Raw genomic sequence first — 19522 nt, 5'->3', positions numbered from 1 at the left:
AATTGAATGCCCTGGGCCAACAGAAACTATTTTTATTCCTCTTATGCCATTTCTTAGTGTGAATCACCCAGCAGCCCAGATCAGCAACCAGGAGAAGGCAGAGGGCAGGGCCTAAAGGCCTGGTACTCACGTGGGTAGATTTTAAGAGGCTGACAGGCATCATTGAGCCAAACCAGTAAGATTTGGGAATGAGGCCCACCTGGGTTCAAGTCCCTAGTTTTGCCACTTACTAGTCAAAGTCACTTTACCTCTCTGTGCTTTGTTTGCCCCATTTGTTCATTAATTATTTTGAGTTCCTGTTTGGTACTAGATACTGTCCTGAGTGCTGAGGATACAGCAGCAAACGGGACAGACAAAGTCCCAGTCTTTGTGCAGTTTACAATCCAGCAGGGGGGAGGCAGGCAATAAACATCCCTCTCTCATACGCCAGTTGGTGAGGAGCGGAACGGAGATAAGTAAAGCAGGATCGGAGGAATGAGGAGCGCAGATGGAGATGAGGGGCTCCATTGGAGCAGCTCCCTGAAGGAGGTGGAGAAATGAGCCATGTGGGTATCTGGGGGAAAAGCATTCCAGGCAGAGGGAACAGCCAGTACCAAGGTCCTGAGGCAGGAGGGAATTTGCATATGGGATTACGCTAAGGATCTTGAGATGAGGTGATTATCTGGGGGGACAAAAGTAATCACAAAGGTTCTTATAAGAGGCAGGCAGGGGGCAATGTGACAATGGAAGCAAGAGGTTGGAGTGATACAAGGAAGGGACCATGAGCCTGGGAACACAGGCAGCCCCTAGAAGTTGGAAAGGACAAGAGAATGGTTTCTCCCCTGAAGCCTTGAAAAGGAGCACAGACTTGCTCTCACCTTGAGTTTAGACTTCAGGCCTCCAGAACGATAAGAGAACAAATTTGGGTTGTTATAAGGTGCTAAATTTGTGGCAATGTGTTACAGCAGCAATAGGAAACTAATACGAGAATGCATTTCTTCTTTTGTAAAACAGGACAATGAAAATCCCTGCCTCAGGCCCCGTAGGATTAGGACATAGGACAGGAGGAGCCCAGCAGCCCTACCCGAGGCAGGAGAGCCAGTTTCCACCCCCAGGACACTAGCTCCTGCCTCTAGCCTCAGGTGCCCCAGAAGCTCCGCTGTGTCCTGCCTCTGGCTCATCCTTGGCTCAGCCCTGGAAGTCTCTCGCCCCTTCTTTCCCTCCCTCTTCTGGACTCACACCACATCTCAGCTCAGCCCTTGCACACCCTGGGACTTAAACGCTTGTTTCCTTCTTTGCTTTCCTCTCTAAGAGCAGGACAAATAGCTCCTGTTTAGTGAGGCCTTACCATGTGCGAGACAGGGCCACCACGCCTGACCAACCATGATGTGAGCAGCGCCCACGGGGGCTGTGCGAGGTGGCAGCAACCCTGCTAAGTGCACATTATCTCTTCACAGTGACCCTGTGAGGTGGGGCATCATGTCCCTTTTACAGATGAGGAAGGAATTAATTGTGGGGCAGAAGGGACACACTGGCAGCTTCCTGAGAGATGTTTTCTAAGCATTTATTGAGCATTTTGTCAAATCCTCACCACGACCCTGTGAGATCAGTACTGTTAACTCTCCCCATTTTACAGATGGGAAAATTGAGGCTCAGAGGGGCCAAGTCACTGGCTCCAGGTCGCAGATGTGGTCAAGTGCTGAGCTGGGATTCGAACACAGGTCTGCCTAGCTCCTGAGTCTGAGACCTTAAGCTGCCCCTGTGCTGTCCTCCAGACCACACACCTCTTAGGGCAGAGACTGGGCCTCCTCCCTGTTGTTTCTGCCTGGTACAGCGGAGTAAGTGCTCAATAAACACTTGCTGAATACAGCAACGAAAGAGGAAGGAATGAGTCAGGGGGTGACCTTGGGGATGCTTCATTACCTGGTTTGTTGTAATTCACAGCTGTAAGTGGCTGTGAAGGTCAGATGAGCTCACCTCCCCAGCAGCTTTTTGAGAACGGGATAGCAGTGTTGTTAGTGTGGGAGGGATTTTTCTGGGCCCACACCCAGGTTCTCAGCCTCCTGGGGAAATTTCTGGCTCTCCAGCTGCCCTGGCTCCCTTCAGCTCCAGAGAAAAGTCTGGCCTTTTCTTCTGCCCCTGGAGGGCCCGAGGCCCTAGGCCCTCCTGGAAGAGGCTCCTGTCCCCACCAAGGCCTGCTCATGACAACTGGGCCCTTGGCTCTTCCCAGGGGAACCCCAGAGAATTTCCTCCTGTTGCAACCTCCCTGTCCCTGGGGACCAGGCCCCAGCGGCTGTGGTGTCAGGAGCAGCTGGTGCCCCCAGAGAGTCCACAGGCTCCTTTGGGGAAGCGGGTGGCCTTTCAGGGTGGCTGCCGAGGGCCCAGCTGGGCTCATCGATGGTGTTGTCACCAGGGTGTGTGGCTGCCTCCCATCACCTTGGGGCTGAGCTCACGGCTTCCCAAGAACACTCGCATCGAAGATCTTGATTCATCCTAATATGTCCCCTGAGAGATGAGCACTAATAATCATGAAAGTTCATAGTTCCTGGTTGTTTACTAGGTCCCAGGCCCTGAGCTGAAGTCTTTATCTGGATTGTGCTTTTTTCTCCTCACGACAAGCTTATGGCGCAAGTGCCGTATGGTTCCTGCTGGTGGGTGAGGACCCTGGGGCACAAAAGGCAAAGCTCTCCGGGGGAGACCACACTTTCGGTAAGCGGCGGAGGCGTGTGCGACCCAGCCTGAGTGGTGCCACACAGCTTCCTGCTAGAAATAACCGCTTAACTGACCAGGAAGCTGAGGCTCGAGAGGCGCAGTGACTTGCCCAAGGTCGTCGACTCTGCCCCTGTAAAAGGCTGCTGCCTAGCACCTTTTGGGGGAGTAAGGGCTGGCGGTCACCGTCTGCCTGGGCTCTGGGGGGCAGCTCCGGGGGGCAGCTCCGGGGGGCCGGGTGGTGGGAAATGCCCTGGGCCCCTGAGGGCCGTGGGCCTCTGTTTCCTCAGCTATAAAATGGTGGCGGTAACAGAGGTGTGACTGGCACACACATTGCTCCCTGCTACGGCTTCTCCAGCCCCGCGTTACAAGGCTGGAGTTTCTAGGGCAGCGTTTGGCCCCACTCCAAGCCCCATAAATGGCAGGCCCACAGCAGGCCCCACCCCACCCCGCCGCTGCCTCCCTCCCCCACCCCGGCCCCTATAATTGGAGTCCTGTTGTTGAGTTATTGGCTCAATATTTTTATAGGTTCCCCCAGCTCCCCTCCCTGCTTTGCCCCCAGACAAAGGAGCTGTAAGACTGGAGCGAAAAGCACAGCTCGGAGGACGTGTGCCAGTGACCGGCCCCTCGCATCGAGGGCGAGGTGGAGAACTTTCCGTGTGGGCCCAGCCCTGGGCAGGGCCTACTCCTATTCTCCCTCCGGCGGCTGCACAGAAGCTGCTCTGTGCCCTCGGGCTGGGCCAGCTCCCACTAGGGCACGCTAATGGCTTGGGGAGGGGTGGGGACAGTGTTTACGAGCTGACCTGGAGGCAGCCGGCCAGGAGAGTCAGTCAGTCTGCCGTCGTCTCACAGTCAGACTCTGAGACGCGGCCAGGGCCGCCCGGCGAGGCACCGCCACGCACACCGTGAGTCACAGGCTCGGTCAGCCCGTCGGCTGGCCAACCCCGACCAGTCAACCGGTCGGCACCCCCGGCCAGGCAGGCGGTTGGCTGTTGTCTCACAGCCAGACTTGGCTGTCCCAGTCAGGGCCACCCAGTCACAGCCGCTCCCGGCGGCCGCCACAGTCACAGCTGGTCCACCAGACACCCAGCCCCGCTCAACCAGCCCGTCAGCCAGCCAATTAATCACTGTCTCGGGGTCAGGCTGTGTTACACAGTCAGACACGGCCCCTCACACGGTGAGTCACAGCCACGGGCAGCAGGTCTCCGGCCGCCTGGTCAAACTCAATCTGTCAGCCGGGCAATCAATCCGTCACGGCAGGGTCAGTCAGCCATCTCCAACAGCCGGCCAGCCGGCCGGCCCGGAGTCATCTGTCACTGCGACAGCTCATCAGAATCAGTCAGCCAGTCAAGCCAGCCCAGCGGATACCGTCTCACAGCCAGACCCAGTGACACTGTCACAGCCATCCGGTCAGACACGGCCGCTCACACCGCGAGTCACCCAGCTGTCCCCCCACCGGCCAGTCCATCTCAGTCAGTCTCCTGCAGTCAAGGCAGCCAGTCGGTTCTCAGTGACGAAGGCAGGTGGTCAGTCCGCCCAGGCAGTCCTGTCAGTTGGACATGGTTTCTATGACAGTCACAATCACAGGCAGCCATCGACACAAGGAAACACACAGTCAATCTCAGAGTTTCAGGCATGCGGTCAAGACAGTCGGTCAAGACCCAGGGGTGGCAGTCAGACATGCAGTCGTCTGGTCAGTCAGGAAGAGACAGACAACCCCCCAGCCAGCTCCCCAGTCAGTCACAGTCGTCAAGCAGTCAGGCAAGATCATCACTGCCATCTGTCAGTTAGGAGATGGCTGTCGGTCACCCAGGCGTCCCAGTCAGTCTGAATCAGCCGCCAGGCACACGGACGCAGGCGGTCAGTCACAGTAGTCGGGCAGTCAAAACAGTCAGTCACGGTACGTTCCCAGGTATCCAGTCAGTGTGGATCGGTCAGGCAGCCAAGCAGCCAACCACCCCCCAAGCCCATTGCCATCACCCGCCAGCCGGCCAATCGTGTGGTCCATGCGTGGGTCTCCCAGTCAACATGTCACCTCGCCAGTCAGCCCAGTCAGGCATAGTCAGCCACAGGCTGCCGCAATCTGTGGCCTGGGCAGTCCCAACCACAGCCAGCCACGGTGGAACACCCAGTCAGCGGCCATCAGTCGGTCAGTCGTCTGGCCTGGTCAACACCAGGACACAGACCGACTTCATACAGTACCACACGAGTCATTAGCCCATCACTGACGAAGCCTAAATCAAACTTGACCCCTCCAGCAATGTCCAGAATTAGTGGCCCCCAATCAGCCGCCCGCTCCTGACCCATCAGGAAGGGGAGGGGTGGGGGAGGAAGGTCAGCTGTGGGTGAGCTCGGTGGCACCCACTCGCCAGCCAGCGAGGCCACGGGCTGACGGCTACGGAGCAGGGGCAGGAGACCCTTGGGCCAGCCTTTTGCCCCTGTGCCTGGATGCTTCGTGAGGGTTGCTCAGAGCAGGGGCCCCCAGAGCCCTTCCCAGCCAAAGGAGCAAGGGCGGTAGGGAACAGTGAGAATAGGAGATGCCCCACAATCTCTGGCCTCCTCCTTTATCCTCCCTCCCTCCCCTTCCTCTTCCTCTTCCTCCTCCTCTACTCCCTCCTCATCTCCCACCTGCTCTGCCCAGGTAAAAGCCCAACCTCCCCATGCACTCAGCTCCTGCCTGGGTGTCCCGCAGTGCCACCCACCTCCCACACACACACAGCACACACACACCACATGCCACTCACGCACACGAACACACCCCGTGCACGCTCATACCACACGCACACACACACATCCTTGCTCCTTGGCTGCCTCCTCATTTCAGAACATCCTGTTCCAAGCAGCCCAGGAGAAAGCACTGACCCTCCCTCGCCACATCTCTCCCCCTCTGCTGCCACATCTCTCCCCCTCTGCTCTCGGGTTTCCCACCGCCTGTCACTTGCCTGCATCAGTGTCCTGGATGGGGACTCTCTGCAGCCGCTCCTCCTCCCAGCCCCCCTGCAGGAGAGGGCTGAGCGGGAGAGGCGGGGGAGGGGAGGCATCTTGCTCACTTGGCTCCTGCGACCAGGGCTCAGGGCTTTCCCTGGAGCGGGCAGGGCTCCCCAGGCGTCCTCGTTACCCAGGCAAAGGCTGGCTCGAGTCCAGCCCAGGAGTCAGCCAGGAGCTCTAAGCCCGAGGGGAGAACTGTTCATCTCAGAGAGACCGGGGCTGTGTTCTGCTGGAATGGGGCTCGCCTTTGGCAGAGGGGACCCTGCACCCCTTTCTAGCACCTGGCCTCCACCACTTAGTGGCCTTGTGACCGCACTGGGCACATCCGTTAGGGTGTGGGAACCTCAGCTCCCTGCTCTTTAAGATGAAGATGGTAACAGACACAGCTGCGTGGGTCTGGGGGCGGATGAAATGAAGAACGTGCGGCACATAGAAAGGGCTCAGGGTGGCTGCTGGTAGCTCCTGTCACTGCCGAGTTGGGGCTGATTTGTTCCAACCAGGCAAATTGGTGGCCAGGCCAAAGCGGCCCCTTGAGGCCTCTTCCTGTGCCCTTCTCTCACCTGGTCCCATGACCACCTGCCCTGTCACAGCTTCCAGTCACCCAGGGCTCCCAAGTGCCCAGCGCCGTGCTAGGTGCTCTGTTGACGTGGTCACCCTTCACTCTCACAGCAGCCTCAGGAAGTCGGTGCCCTCGCCACCCCTATTCTACAGGGGGAGAAACTGAGGTTCTGGGAGTTGGAGGGATTTGTCCAAAGCAGCACAGCCAGAATGGCTAACTCCTCAGGTCCCTAGGGTGGCATGCAGTGCTTGCCCTTGTCCCTGCACCCCACATTTCATGCTGGTCCCTCCTCTGGCGAGAGGCCTTGGCTTTCCTTTCTTCCTGCCTCCCCTTTCACACTTACCTCTAGTTCCTGCTCTCTGGGCCTCTGCTCTCTGCTTGATGGTCCTTAGTATTTGTTCTTTTCTCTTCTTTAGAAATTGAACCTCCAAATATTAAGGAGGCCCAGGACCCCTTGGTGTAAAGATGGCATTTCCCGGCCTTCCTTGCTGCCCGGAGTGGCCTCATGACTGTTACGGCTGATCGGACTTAAGAACGGGGCTGCCCTTCTGTGAACTAGAAAGAGCTGCCTCCTCTGAGCAGTGGCAGCTCGGTGGCCCGGGGTTTGGCTGGCAAGTGGGTGGCAGGTCTGTGTCGACTAGAAAACAGAGCCCCATGGAGGAGGCACAGAGCTGGGGAATGGAGTGTGGACTGGGGTTTTGGTTGCCACTCGCCCCCACAGAAACCAGTGCTAGAGCTGGCGGGTGTAGGGGGCCCGGCCCCAGGATGCCAGATCACCAGCTGCACCCTGTCCACAGCTGTAGGCGGTGCAGGGACTGCGCTGGGGGGAGCCTTTGCCCCCTGAGCTCTGCGGCTTGAAACCCCAGAGCCCACACTCTTGGGGCCTGTGACTACTGTCCCCAGTCAACTTCCTTTCCCTCCCCATCCCGCCCCACCCCCCATAGGTCTGTCTGCCCTTCCTCTCCATCCACCCTTTCCCCCAGCTCCCCTCTTCCTCTTCCCTTCCTCCAGCCTGGCATCTCTTTTTGTCTGTCTGTCTCTCTCTGTTTCTCCCTCTGTCCTCTGCTCCCAGTCCCTCCTCCTATTTCCTTTCTTCCTGCCCTGGTAAACCTGCAGCCGTGAATTCAGGTTTGCAAGAGTCGCCTAACTCTGTACACTCTGCAAGGTGACCTAAACCCGACTGCAGCCCCAGCCTGCCTGCTGCTGGGACGTCCACGTCCTACAGGCTTTGTAGGTGGAACAGAGCTTCCAGGCTCCCCCCACCCCGAGCCTTTCCCACAGTGCCCCCTCAGAGGGTGCCAGCCCATCCTCTGGGGTCTCCTAGGGCTGCTCCTTGTGAGCCACAGCATGGGGTACCAGGGCCCAGGGCCCATCCTCCTCAGGGACATCACAGGGTGGGTGTGCCCCTCACCCCAGGCCTAGCCACCTCCTCAGACTCCATCCCCTTCCTAGGGAATCTTTCCTCCCTCCTCCCTCTGGAAACCCAGACTAATCCGGATGTCACAGAAGCCGGAGAGGGGCTGTCTCCAAGCCCTGCAGGAGCCCCAAAGGCCTGTCCACCCGCTGAGGTCCACTGAGAACCAGTTAGTGACAGCTCTTCTTCCTTCTCAACCTCCCCAGCAGCAAAGACCAAGCAAACACCCCGGGACAGACACCTCAGTTGCACAATCTCCCTGGGCCTGCCTTTTCTGTGCCTCCAAGTCCCCGCTTTTCATAGCTTTGATCTCCTTAGAGCCCTCACCTGTGTCCTGGCCACACAGATGTTTCTGTCGGGACAATCACCCAGGCTTCGAGGCCCCCTGCCCCTGGCTCTCTCCACGACAGCCTCCACTTGCAGCGTCTTAGGCTGTGAAGACAACGGAAGCTTTTCTGAAGAGCCTGCCAGGGCTGTGGGGGCGGGGCGAGGAGGTGTTTTCCTTGTCCCAGTTACTCCTGTTCCAGCTTCCGCTGTGTGTGTAGTGGTTACCTGATACGTGTTTGTTGACGATGTGTGTTGACATGGTCAGTGAAGAGCTGAGTGCCCATCAGCAAGGCACGCGGCACTGCAGAGGCGGGGGGGGGGGGCGGGGGGGTGGGGAGGTGGGGGGGGGGGAGCCTCAGCCCAGAGAGGCCCCACGGACACTTCAGAGACTCTGGTTTGACTGAGGAATTTGGACCCGAAAGGAGTGTCAGGAAAGACTTTGGGAGACACACAGAAGCTGTCTTTTTTGGGAGTAGGGAAGGCGGTAGGAGAAAGGCATCCAAAGCGCCACACCATGCGGGCCTTGCTCTAAACAACAGGAAACATTTGTGTTTTGTTTGTTTTGTTTTGTCTTTTTTTAAATTCTGAGCTCAGGCCAAGTATAGAAACCTTCCTAGTTACGAAGGTCAGGAGTAAAACCTTTCCATCATTGCTTGGACGTGATCAGCCTTTCATAGCCACACATACGTGCACACACAAATACAAACATACGCACCCCACCCAACCATTCGCTCTCAGCAGGTCCTCGCTACCCACTGTCCTCTTCGTGAACACTCACACGCCTCCCAGACATCAGCCCTTATCGTTTCACGGGGCTTTACAGTCTTGCTGCTCAGAACCGCAGAACTCCCGGTCAGGCAGACTGGAATGTATTCTGACGCTCGGGTTTGGCTGTGTTCATCATGGATTCACTTCAGTAAGAGCAGATCTCAGAGAACTAGATAACAGGAATCTTAATAACAAGTCTTTACCGGCCCTGGGCTCCCCAGGAGGTGGGAGGAGTGTGTCTTAATCTAGAAAGTCTTCCCATTAGAGGATTCTACCCGGTGCCTCCTGAGATGGAGGTGAGAGCACCCCAGCGTGGGGCCACCTTGTAGGAGAGAGATTCCTGTGCGCAAACCCCGGAGGGTCCCCCAGCAACCCCTCCCCCCAACTCTCCAGCATCCCCCGCCCCCAGGCAGCTCTGTGAAGGCCTTTCTTTATTTGGAATCATCTTGGCAGTGATGACACTTTTCGAAGGGCCGCAGGGTGGAAGTCGGTAGCAGAAGCCCTTAATTCCCGGACCCAAGGGGGCTTTACAATGACAGTTCCTCTCCTGCTGAGCACAAACCCACCATTTCTCTCCCTTGCAGGCTCCAAGGAGGAGGGCCAGGCCACAGTGTGAAATGCTCTTAGAGGCATCCCGCTGGGGTGACAAGGCTCGGAAGAAAAAGGCAGATGGCTCCCCACTGCCCTGGGATGACATCCTAGCAGCCTGCCTGCTGGATGAACAAAGACTGTCCTCATCCTGCCTCTGGGCACTGCTCCAGCCATGCCCTGGCCACACACGTCATTCCAGCTCCTACAGCTTCTTCAGTCCCCACAGCAGGCCTGCTGGCACCCCAAGCTGCCCCCTCTGCAGAGAATATGCTCCCCTCCCATCTCCTCTTAGCTAACTCCTATGCATCCTCCAGGACTTAGATGTCACTTCCTCCAGGAACCCTTCCCAGGCTGCCCCAGGGCAGAGGCAGTAGAACATAATTGTTGGGAGTTCGGGTACATGTGGGTTGCAATGCCACTTACTAGCTGTGTGAGTTTCCTAGGGCTGCCGTAACAAGCTACCACAGACTGGCTGGCTCAAACAACTGAAATGTGTTGTCTTGCAATTTTGGAAGCTGGATGTCAGAAATGAAGGTCAGCAGGGTTGGTGCCTTCTGAAGGCTGTGAGGGAGCCTCCCTCCCAGCTTCTGACGGCTCAGGCGTTCTTTGGCTTGTAGATGGCGTTCTCACGTCTTCCCCTTGTCCTCCCTCTGTGCATGTCTGTCTCTGTGTCCATCTTCCCTTTTCATAAGGATGCCAGTCATATGGGAATAGGGCCCACCTGAAAGATCTCATGTTAACCTGATTACTTCTGTAAGATCCCATCTCCAAGAGAGGTCACATTCTGAGGTTCTAGGGGTTAGGAGCTCAACATATCTTTTGGGGAGGACACAGTTAAACCCCATAACACTTGCCCTATGACCTTGAATGTGTTACTTAACTTCTCTGAGCCCTGCTTTCCTCATCTGTTGAAGGAGGATTGTGGAAGGGAGAAGAATTGCCCCAGGATGTTGGTGACTGTGGTTCAAGGCTTGTTTCCCCTGACCGGCTGTGCAACCTTGGGCAAGTATCTCAACCTGTCTGATCAGTTATCTACTACTGCAAACAAATCACACCAAGCTCAGTAGCTTAAAATGACACCATATATTGTACTCATAAATCTGTAGTTTGAGCAGGGCATGGTGGGGAGAGCCTTTCTCATTTCCATGTGACAAAAGCTGAGGCAGCTCCACTGGGTTGGAACACACTTTCAAGATGGCTCACTTGTGTGGTTAGCATGTAGGTCTGGCTGTCGGCTGGGAGCTCGACCTGGGGCTGTGGGTTGGGGACCTTGGATCTTCTTCATGTGAATCTCTCCATGGGGCTAGTTGGGCTTCCTTGCAGCATGGCGGCTGGGTTCCAAGAGAACCAGGCAGAAATTGCACTGTCTTTTATGACCCAGTCTTGGAAGTCGTATAGTGTCACTTTACCCACAGTCTCAAGCCTGCCCAGGTTCCAGGGGAGAGAACACATACTCCACCTCTTAATGGGAGGAGTGTCAAAGTCATGTATTTTGGAAAATGCGTTTTGCCACACCCTTTATTGTCCTATGTGTCAGGAGTTACCGCTTAGCCAGGTAAGCTGAGGCCTTTACGCACATCATTTCATTTAATCCCTGTAACAACCCCCTGCTGCTGATGCTGTTATCTCATTTCATAGAAGAAGAAATTGAGAGGTGACTTGCCCAAAGTTGCCCAGCTAGACAGTGACAGAGTCAGACTGTCTTTGCTTCTAGAGCCTTCCATTACTAGTCACTGTTGTCCGGAGTTCTGTGCACCCCTCCCTCCCCCACGGATGACCCTTGAACTTGGGCTTACTGGGTTCTCAGCCCTGTGAATTCTACCTTCTGTGCCCCAGCCAGTCTTTTCTCATGCAAGAGGGGCCAGCTGGTGGTGGGTGAGGCAGGTCTGGACCTCTGAACCAGCCTTTAGGCACATAGTGGCTTAAAGAGGTTTTTGTGGGTTGGGAATAATGTTTTCAAGGGAAAGGGATCCAGGGTCCATCCCACTGTTTTCCAGACACTTCTGGAAACTGCCTCTACCAACGACTTCTACTGAATGGATATGTATGTAAATGTGTGTGTGTGTTGTGCAGGGGGATCTTTAGACACAGGGTTTGGGGTCTGACAAATTGGGTCTAACTCCTGATTCTGGTAGTCACGGGGCATCAGTTCATAACCAGAGTACAAAAAAGTAACACTCACCACTGCCCTGTTGTACAGATGAAGAGTCTGAGGTTCAGAGAGGTGAACTACTTACTCAAGGTCACAGAATGAGGAAGGAAAGGGAAGGGAATTGACTCTGAGGCTGAGCCCACGACTAGTCATGGGATGAAATGATGACAGTGGCTGCGTGGCTGGTGGGAGGAGCCTGTTCCCTCCAGGCTCTGCACCAGCTGCTGTTCCCGGGGGAGAACCAGCAGTTGTGTAGCTTGGTGGTTGGGTCAAGGTTCAGCAGACTCGAGATTCCCAGAGACCTTGCTTGGGATCTTGGCTTTGTCATTACCAACTGCTGCGTCACCTTGAAAAAACACTTCACCTCCCTGAAGGTTCAATTCCCTGCCTGTAAAAGGAGGCTAATAATAGCGACTTTACTGGGTCATCGTGGGCAGGAGGGAAGAGAATGCACGTGGAGGTCTTTGCGCAGGGTCTGGCACGTGGGACGCCCTCGGTAAAGGTGTCTGTTTTATTCCTATCCACTGCCCCGGACGCCTGAGCCCGAGCTAGAGTCAGAGGCTTGGCACATGGAGTTGTTCCATTGATCCGTGAATGTTTGCTGACGGATGACACCTCTCATTTCCTAGGGAGGGAAACTCACTTTTTATGTTCATACAACGGCAGACATGCAAGGAGGACCCATAGCACAAATGAATGAGGGAATGAACGAGCAAATGAATGAGCCATTGAGTGTTTTCTGGGTGGGGCAGGATTCCCTCAGAAGCAGACTCTGAGGCAGAGACTCAAGGACAAGGAGTTTATGTGGGTGACCCGAGGCGTCACTTGTAGGGTGTGGGGAAAGGAGAGAGGGAAGGGAAGCAGGTATGTTAGTAAGCAGGTTACTGCTGTGGCAACTGGGACTCAGTCCCACTGGGGACCCTGGGAGACACCAGGGAACATGCCTTGGCATGTCCTGTCCGAGGTACGAGGAGGCTGGGTGTTTAACCTCCAACTCCCACATGTCTCCCTTGGGCTGCTCTTGGGGGCGCTGACTCCCCGTTCTCCCCATGGCCAAGCGTGTGCCGGGCAGACCGAGTGCACGTACCTGCCTGAGAAGACTCCGGGTGTCAGGGGGAGCAAGGGCTGGGGAGTAGGCAAGCACCAACAGACTCACCCTGGGCTGACGGCTCCCTGATTCTGGGCATTCTTCAAAGGCAAAATATGATGCTGAAAATAATCTGCCTGCAGCCCTCCCTCCTCCCCTATACTCTGAAGGGCCCACCCTATTTCCATGGAACTCTGGGCTCTGGAGCACCTTCCCCCGCTGGCACCTTCTCCAGCGTCCCCTCCCCAGTCCATGCATCCCTGGAGAGCAAGCAGAGACTCTGCAGTGTTGGGTGGGCTGGGGAATTGTTGGGCAGGGCTGGGAGAAGCTGGTTTGCGTGAGGCCACTTAAAGCACTTTTGACTAAGGGAGCAGGGAGGTATTCTCTGTATAGGTGTCCAGAGGCCACTGGCCTGTTGTTTGCCCACCTCACTCCTCTGTGCAACCCCAGGCTGGGCTCTGAGTCTTTGGAGGACAGTGTTGTGGGTGTCACCCATTTCTGTGGGCTAAGGGGACACACTGCCTGGCCAGCATAGCGTGGGACCTGACATTCACACTGGACTTGCCGTTAGGCTTGGGTGCTACTCTTGGCTGTGCCACTTTCTGGATGTGACCTTGGACAAGACTCCAACCTCCTTCCTCTGTGTCTGTAAAATGGGGACAATTCTTAATAACAGTGTCACGGGGCTTATGTGAACGTGACAATAGATACAGATGTATCCAGTAAATGATAGAGTGGAGCTATAGAATGTCTCTCCACATTAGTCTCAAACCTGGGACTTCCCTGGGTGGTTCTTGGAGGATTTGAGCCTTTGAGGATCCTGGGAGTCACACATGCTATTGGGCTAGACGTTGGGGTCCACTCAGCTGTCTTGGCATTGGGGGCACAGTTGAGGGCCCTCTTCAGAGACTCCAGGCAGTGAGCATGGAGGGAGTGAGGCTGCAGAGGAGAGGAGGTCCGTGGCAAATGCTGCTAACACTCCCAGGGAAAGGTGGGCAGGGAATGAAAGGTACTCAGTGGTGCAAGATGCCAGGAGCAGAGTCCCAAAGCGTTAGCCGTCTTTCCGTACACTAACAACAACTGACCTCGGTTGAGCAGCTAGCATGCACCTGGCACTGGGCTGAGTGATTGCCACAAAAAAATTGTATTTCGGCCAGGCATGGTGGCTCACGCCTATAATCCCAGCACTCTGGGAGGCCAAGGAGGGAGGATGGATTGCTTGAGGCCAGGGGTTCAACACCAGCCTCAGCAAGAGCGAGATCCTGTGTCTACAGAAAATAGAAAAATTAGCTGGGCATGGTGGTGTGCACCGTAGTCACAGCTACTTGGGAGGCTGAGGCAGGAGGATTGCTTGAGCCCAGAAGTTTGAGGTTGCCATGAGCTATGATAATGCCACTGCACTCTAGTCCTGGTGACAGAGTGAGACCCTGTTTCAAAAAAAAAAAAAAAAAAAAATCAATGAAATGAGGCAGGAACTACTATTATCTTCATTTTATCGGTGCGGAAACAGAGGCTCAGTGAGATGAAGCCATTCCTGGGAGCGCACAGCTAATAAGCGGCCGAGCGGGGATTGAACCCCAAGTCTGGTGACTCCAGAATCGGGACCTTAACCGTGAACACAATAAAAGGAAAGTCCTCCTTGATTCTGAACAGGAGGAAGAAAAATGGAGAGATGGGTTGTGTGTGCAGATTGGAGCGTGGAAAGAGGGCAGGAAAATTCTGCAGCAGGACGGGCTGCGTGGCTTGCTGGGCCCAGTGCAAAACGAAAATGCGGGGCACCCTGTGAAAAACTGATTGAGAATTTCAAGATGATGACGGCAGAGCATCAAACCAAGCGCAGGGTCCTTCCAAGTGTTGGGGCTGTGTGACCCTTCGGGTCGCACACCCCTGATGTCACCCCTGTCCCCATTTTGAACAGCTAGTGGGTACAGAAGGGGTTGCCTGTGGCAGGATGAGTCAGAGGCAAGCTTCTGGGCCAGACGGTTTGGGTTTGAACCCTGAATTCCTCAATTCCTAGCTAATGACTTTGAGCAACTTCTTTAACTCCTCTGAGCCTCAGTTTCCTCTTCTGCAAAGTGGACTGTTAGTTCTTATTTTCTAGCCGTATCGTGAGGCAGATGTAGGCAAGTGTTGAGCACGGTGCCTGGCCCGTAGAGCAGACCAGCGGTGAGGGGTAGCAGAGCTACCAGCCCTCACTGCCCGCCTCCCCAGGGCACAGACCCCGCGGAAAGCCAGGTGACAGCTGTCATCACCTCTGCGCTGCTCAGCCTGGGCCGGAATCTTGGAGGCTGCAGCCTCCCTGCTCCGGCGGCTCCTCCTTCCCTCCCCATCCCCCAGGCTTTTAATGAGTTTAGTATTTTCATCAAATCATTCTTCCTACAACACAGGGCTGGGGGAGGCTAAAAATAGCTCCCCGAGTCACATGATGGCTCCAAATGCGGAGGCTCCCAGCAAAGGTACAAGTGCGACTCCCTGTTTCCTAGGAAATGAGAGTCATTGTGATGCCTGACGCCAGGCCGCTGCCAACGGCACATTGTTTTCTGTGACATCCCTGCATGTGACAGGCGGGGTGGGGGGTGGTGGGCGGGGAGGGCAGCAGAACCCCCAGAACTGGCAGCTCTGTGGCCTGGTGCCCTCAGATCTGAGCCAGAAGCTGCCCCTCTCCTTCAGCAGGGGGCCCTAAGGGGCCCTAAGGCAAGGGCTTCTTCACACCTGGGCACCGTGTCTCCCCCACCCACACACAACAGGGAGCAGGCAGGAAATGGCTTTGCCAGCCAGAGAGATGGGTTTGCTCTCAGTTACCCACACTCCCTGCCCACTTGCTTCCCCAGCCAACTCCTTGCAGCTAAAGGTATTTTATGATTTGGGAGTGAAAGCAGATCTGTTGACAAACAAACACTCCTCCCATCTTCCTCCCCCCAGGATAGGATGACTCCCAGCACCCCAGACCAGTCTGCAGACTTGTCAACACACCCAGCGCTGGGCCCCAGCCTCAGAGCTTTGAGTCCTCTAGGTCTGGGGTTGGGCCCAGGATTTGCATTTCGAACTATCCAACTCCTCACGAGGTGCGGACACTGTGATTCCAGGGAATAGGCTTTAAGAACTGCTGTCCTAGAGGCTGTGGCCCATCTTTTCCCCCATCCCCGTTCTTCCCTTGCTTTTCCTCTCTTACCACTTCTTGTAGCAACCCTAAATTGCTTTTACTTCCCCCACGCCTGGCCCTGTACTCAAGCATTTATGGACTCTGGGCCTCTGCTGTGTGGACTGCCGTCCCTCCCACTTCTCTCTTGGCTAACTGCTACTCTTGCTTTACATGTAAGTAGTAAGAGGTAGCACTTATTAATCACTAACCACATGTACCTTACCTCTTCACAATTCTATATGGTAAGCACTGTTGTTATTCCCACTTTATAGGTGAGGAAACTGATATTCAGATGGAAAAATCACAACCCCAAGTCACAGAGCTAGAAAACAGAGCTGGGATTTCAGGTGGTTTGCATTTCAATCCTACAGGTGAGTCACAGGTGAGGGAGCCTTCTCTAAAGCTTCCAGACTGGATTTTGTACACCTTCTTGGAGCTCCCCTACACTGCATATCAATGCACTGACAGCCTTGCAGAATAGTTATCTGGTGATGGGTCTGTCTTCTTGCTTAGATTGTTGCTTAATAACATAGTTTTCGTCCTCATCATCATAGTATCCCAAGTGCCTAGAACAGGGTCTGGTACTAGTAAGTGCTTAATAAATGCTAGCTTCCTGACTGATTGACTAAATAACAGCTGCTCAAATGTTCATTGACTAAATGAATAAATAAGTAAATGATTGCTGCCTAATCACTATTAAGTGAATACATAAACAGTAGGTGCTCACTGCTGAATAAATGAATGAGATTATTAAGTTCTCTGCACATGCTGGTTTGTTGAGTGAATGAATTCATAGTAGCTACTGATAACTATTTTTCTGGATAAATTAATGAATACATGAATGGCTAGCAGGTGCTCATTAAGTATTGTCTGGCTGGATGAAAGGATGGGTTGGCTGGTAGATGATGGATGGGTTGGGTTGGTAGGTGGGTGGATGGATGGATGGTTGGATCAGTAGATGGGTGGATAGGTAGGTTGGTATATACATGGATGGATAGGTGAATAGGTAGAGGGGATGGCTGAGTGGGTGGATGGATGGAGGGGTAGGTGGATGGGTGGATGGATGAATGGGTGGGTGAGTAGTGTGGTGTCTAGATGGATGGATGGGTGAACAGATGGAAGGATAGGTGTGTGGGTTGGTAGTTGGGTGGGTGGGAGGCAGGCCCATGACTCTGACATCATTAGCATGAGGCACTATGTGGGATGCCACTTCTGCCAGATAAATGACAAAGAGTGAGTTATCCACAGGACCCCAGGGCACATGGAGTCTGCAGCCAGCAGGGCAGCCTGAGGGTTCTCTGGGCCACCAGCTATGACTTGGGAACCAGATAGATCATCATGAGCTCCAGAAGGAGGCTGTGGAACTGTTTTAAATGTCAAAATGTCACCCAGCTGTGAGATCGGGGCTTGCTGTTTGTCACGTTCCTGAGCATTTGTTTTAATGATTAATTATTTTCTATCTTCTGACATGGCTCCTTGGGAGGGGAACAGGGGAGCTTGGCTGGAAGTCAGAGACCTGTACTCTCTCTGCGCAATTGAACTCACTAGCAAGCCAGAAGTGAATTAACTCCAACCTGCCAGGTGCAGAGCAAAACCTGGAGGCCCAACTCCCAGGCACAGCCAGGTGCTGCTCAGCTGGGAGTCCCTTCTGCGGCTGACTGGCACCTGCAAAGAATCCAGAAGGATCAAGCCAAACCCAGGTGAATGTCTGAAGATGTGGGGAAAGGCAGGTTTTTGGCTTGAAAGTTACCAGATTTTCCTCAACACAAAGAAAAGACAAATGTTTGAGGTGATGGATATTCCAATTACCCTGATTTGATCATTACACATTATATACATATATCTAAATATCATTTGCACCCCCAAAATATGTACAACTATGATATATCAGTAAACATGAGTTGATGTTGATCTATGTGAAATGATTAGCGATGGAGCCCCTGGAAAACAGAACAAAGTCCCTCACTCCACTGCCCACACAGGTGGGTCACATCAGGGAGCAGTGTGGTCTGTGACAAAAGTAAGTTCCCATGTCTCTGCCAAAGGAGGCAGTGGCCTCTCTCAGCTTTGGTCAGCTTCTTGCCATGTGGGAAGAGTTTCTGGTTTGCAAGAGCTTCTGGTTTGTTGAGGGTAAAAAATCTGGATTTTTATATGAAATTTCTTGTTTTTTTGAGACAGTTTATTCAAACTTTGCAAAAGCACCGTATGGGTCAAATGAACCACATCTGCGAGCTGGTCGCAATCCATGGGCTATCAGCTGGCAACCTCCGGGCAAGAGTTATGAGGACGAGGCTGGGCAGAGCTTGGAGCAACAGTGTGGCAGGTGTAGCTCTCCAGCCAAGGGCACAGGAGGTGGAAGATTTTAGGAGGGAGGGGGTGGAGTGCCGAGTCGCTCAGGAGGCTGGAAATTTGGCCCACAGGGGATCAGATCAAGTTGTGCAATGGGAGGGGCAGAGCCACATCTCTTCTGTACCAGAGATTTTCACTCGTTATGGACTGAATGTTTGTGTCTCGTCAAAATTTACATTTGAAATCCTTACCGCCCCCCACCCCTGGAGATGGTGTTATGAGGTGGGGCCTTTGGGACATGACTAGGTTATGGAGGTGGAGCCCTCATGACTGGGATTAGTGCCCTTATAAATGAGGCCCCAGAGACCTCCCTTGTCCCTTCTACCACGTGAGGACACAGCCAGACGATGCCATCTATGAACCAGGGAGAGAGTCCTCATGACCAGACGCCGCATCTGCCAGTGTCTTGATCTTGGACTTCTCAGCCTCTAGAACCGTGAGAAATAAGTTTCAGTTGCTTATAAACAGCCGAGTCTGTGAAACTTTGTTATTGTAGCCTGAATGTACTAAGACACTTCCTTACTTGCAAGGGACAGTGAAGGGGAATGAAGGGTGTGTCTTTGCTGCAGAGCAGGCTGCCCCAGAAGGGGGTGGCCAGGACTGCCCAGCCAGCATGAGGACAAGCCCTCCAGCAATCCCATGTGAAGGGAGACAGGCCTGCCAACGTTCCAGAGGCCCCCTGATGCATTATGCATCACAGACACCGTGCAATGAAATGTAAGAACGAAATGCCAGGTCAAGGCCTGGGTGGACTCTTTAGTCCCTCCAGCTGAGAGTCACCATGGATGCTCGAAGCAGCACTGCCCAGCGGGGCTCCCTGCCCTCTCCCTCTGCACCACCCAACACGGTAGCCATGAGCCACCCAAAGCTGGTGAGCTCGTGAAACGTGGTTAGTGTGAGTGAGGAGCTGGATCTGTTATTTTACTTAATTTAAGCCATTTAAATTTAAATAGCCTCATGGCACTAATGGCCACCATGCTGGACAGTGCAGTTCTCAAAGTTTGGAAGATGTCATGGTCATGGAGGCAGTGGCTCTGCCCTTCCCCTGAGACCTTTCTCACCTCTCCGCAGGAGGAGGGGTGGCAACAGGGAGCCAGTGTCCTGGTGGGGCTGGGTCACCCTGTGTTAACAAGTGTGTTGCTCCCAAGGGGGTGGAGGGCTCAGCTGAGGTGGGGCCTGTCTCCTTAGGGCCACAGGGTAGTCTTGGCCTCTCTCTTTTCTGCTTTTAATGGGCAGCTCTGACACTCTGATCTTATCAGGCTGGGCAGACAGCTGGGCACAGGCCAGGGTTTAGTGGGTGGGGGCACCTCTGTGGGTCCTGGGCCTGAGACATGGGCTTTAGCTCAGTCATCTACCAAGGGCTCTGCCTGCCTGGTCACTGGCCCAGCTCATCATAAAGGGCCACTATTAGTGTCTTTTCCTTGGTCTCTCGGGTGAGTGTGTCTCCCAGAAGGACT

General features: G+C 54.4%; 2 non-coding genes across 2 annotated transcripts; both read right to left on the bottom strand.

The window, feature by feature from the left end:
* Positions 1-8561: 8561 nt before the first annotated feature.
* On the bottom strand, positions 8562-8631 carry LOC138389001 (small nucleolar RNA U2-30). Its single transcript, XR_011234447.1, has one exon. It is a non-coding gene; the product is annotated as a small nucleolar RNA U2-30 (small nucleolar RNA).
* A 175-nt stretch (positions 8632-8806) lies between these two features.
* On the bottom strand, positions 8807-8885 carry LOC138389002 (small nucleolar RNA U2-19). Its single transcript, XR_011234448.1, has one exon. It is a non-coding gene; the product is annotated as a small nucleolar RNA U2-19 (small nucleolar RNA).
* Between the last annotated feature and the right edge of the window lie 10637 nt (positions 8886-19522).

Source organism: Eulemur rufifrons, chromosome 7 (genome assembly GCF_041146395.1).
Source record: "Eulemur rufifrons isolate Redbay chromosome 7, OSU_ERuf_1, whole genome shotgun sequence".
Lineage (NCBI taxonomy): Eukaryota > Metazoa > Chordata > Mammalia > Primates > Lemuridae > Eulemur > Eulemur rufifrons.
The sequence above is the reverse complement of the archived record's forward strand: the minus strand, read 5'-3'. Positions and strand labels throughout refer to the sequence as shown.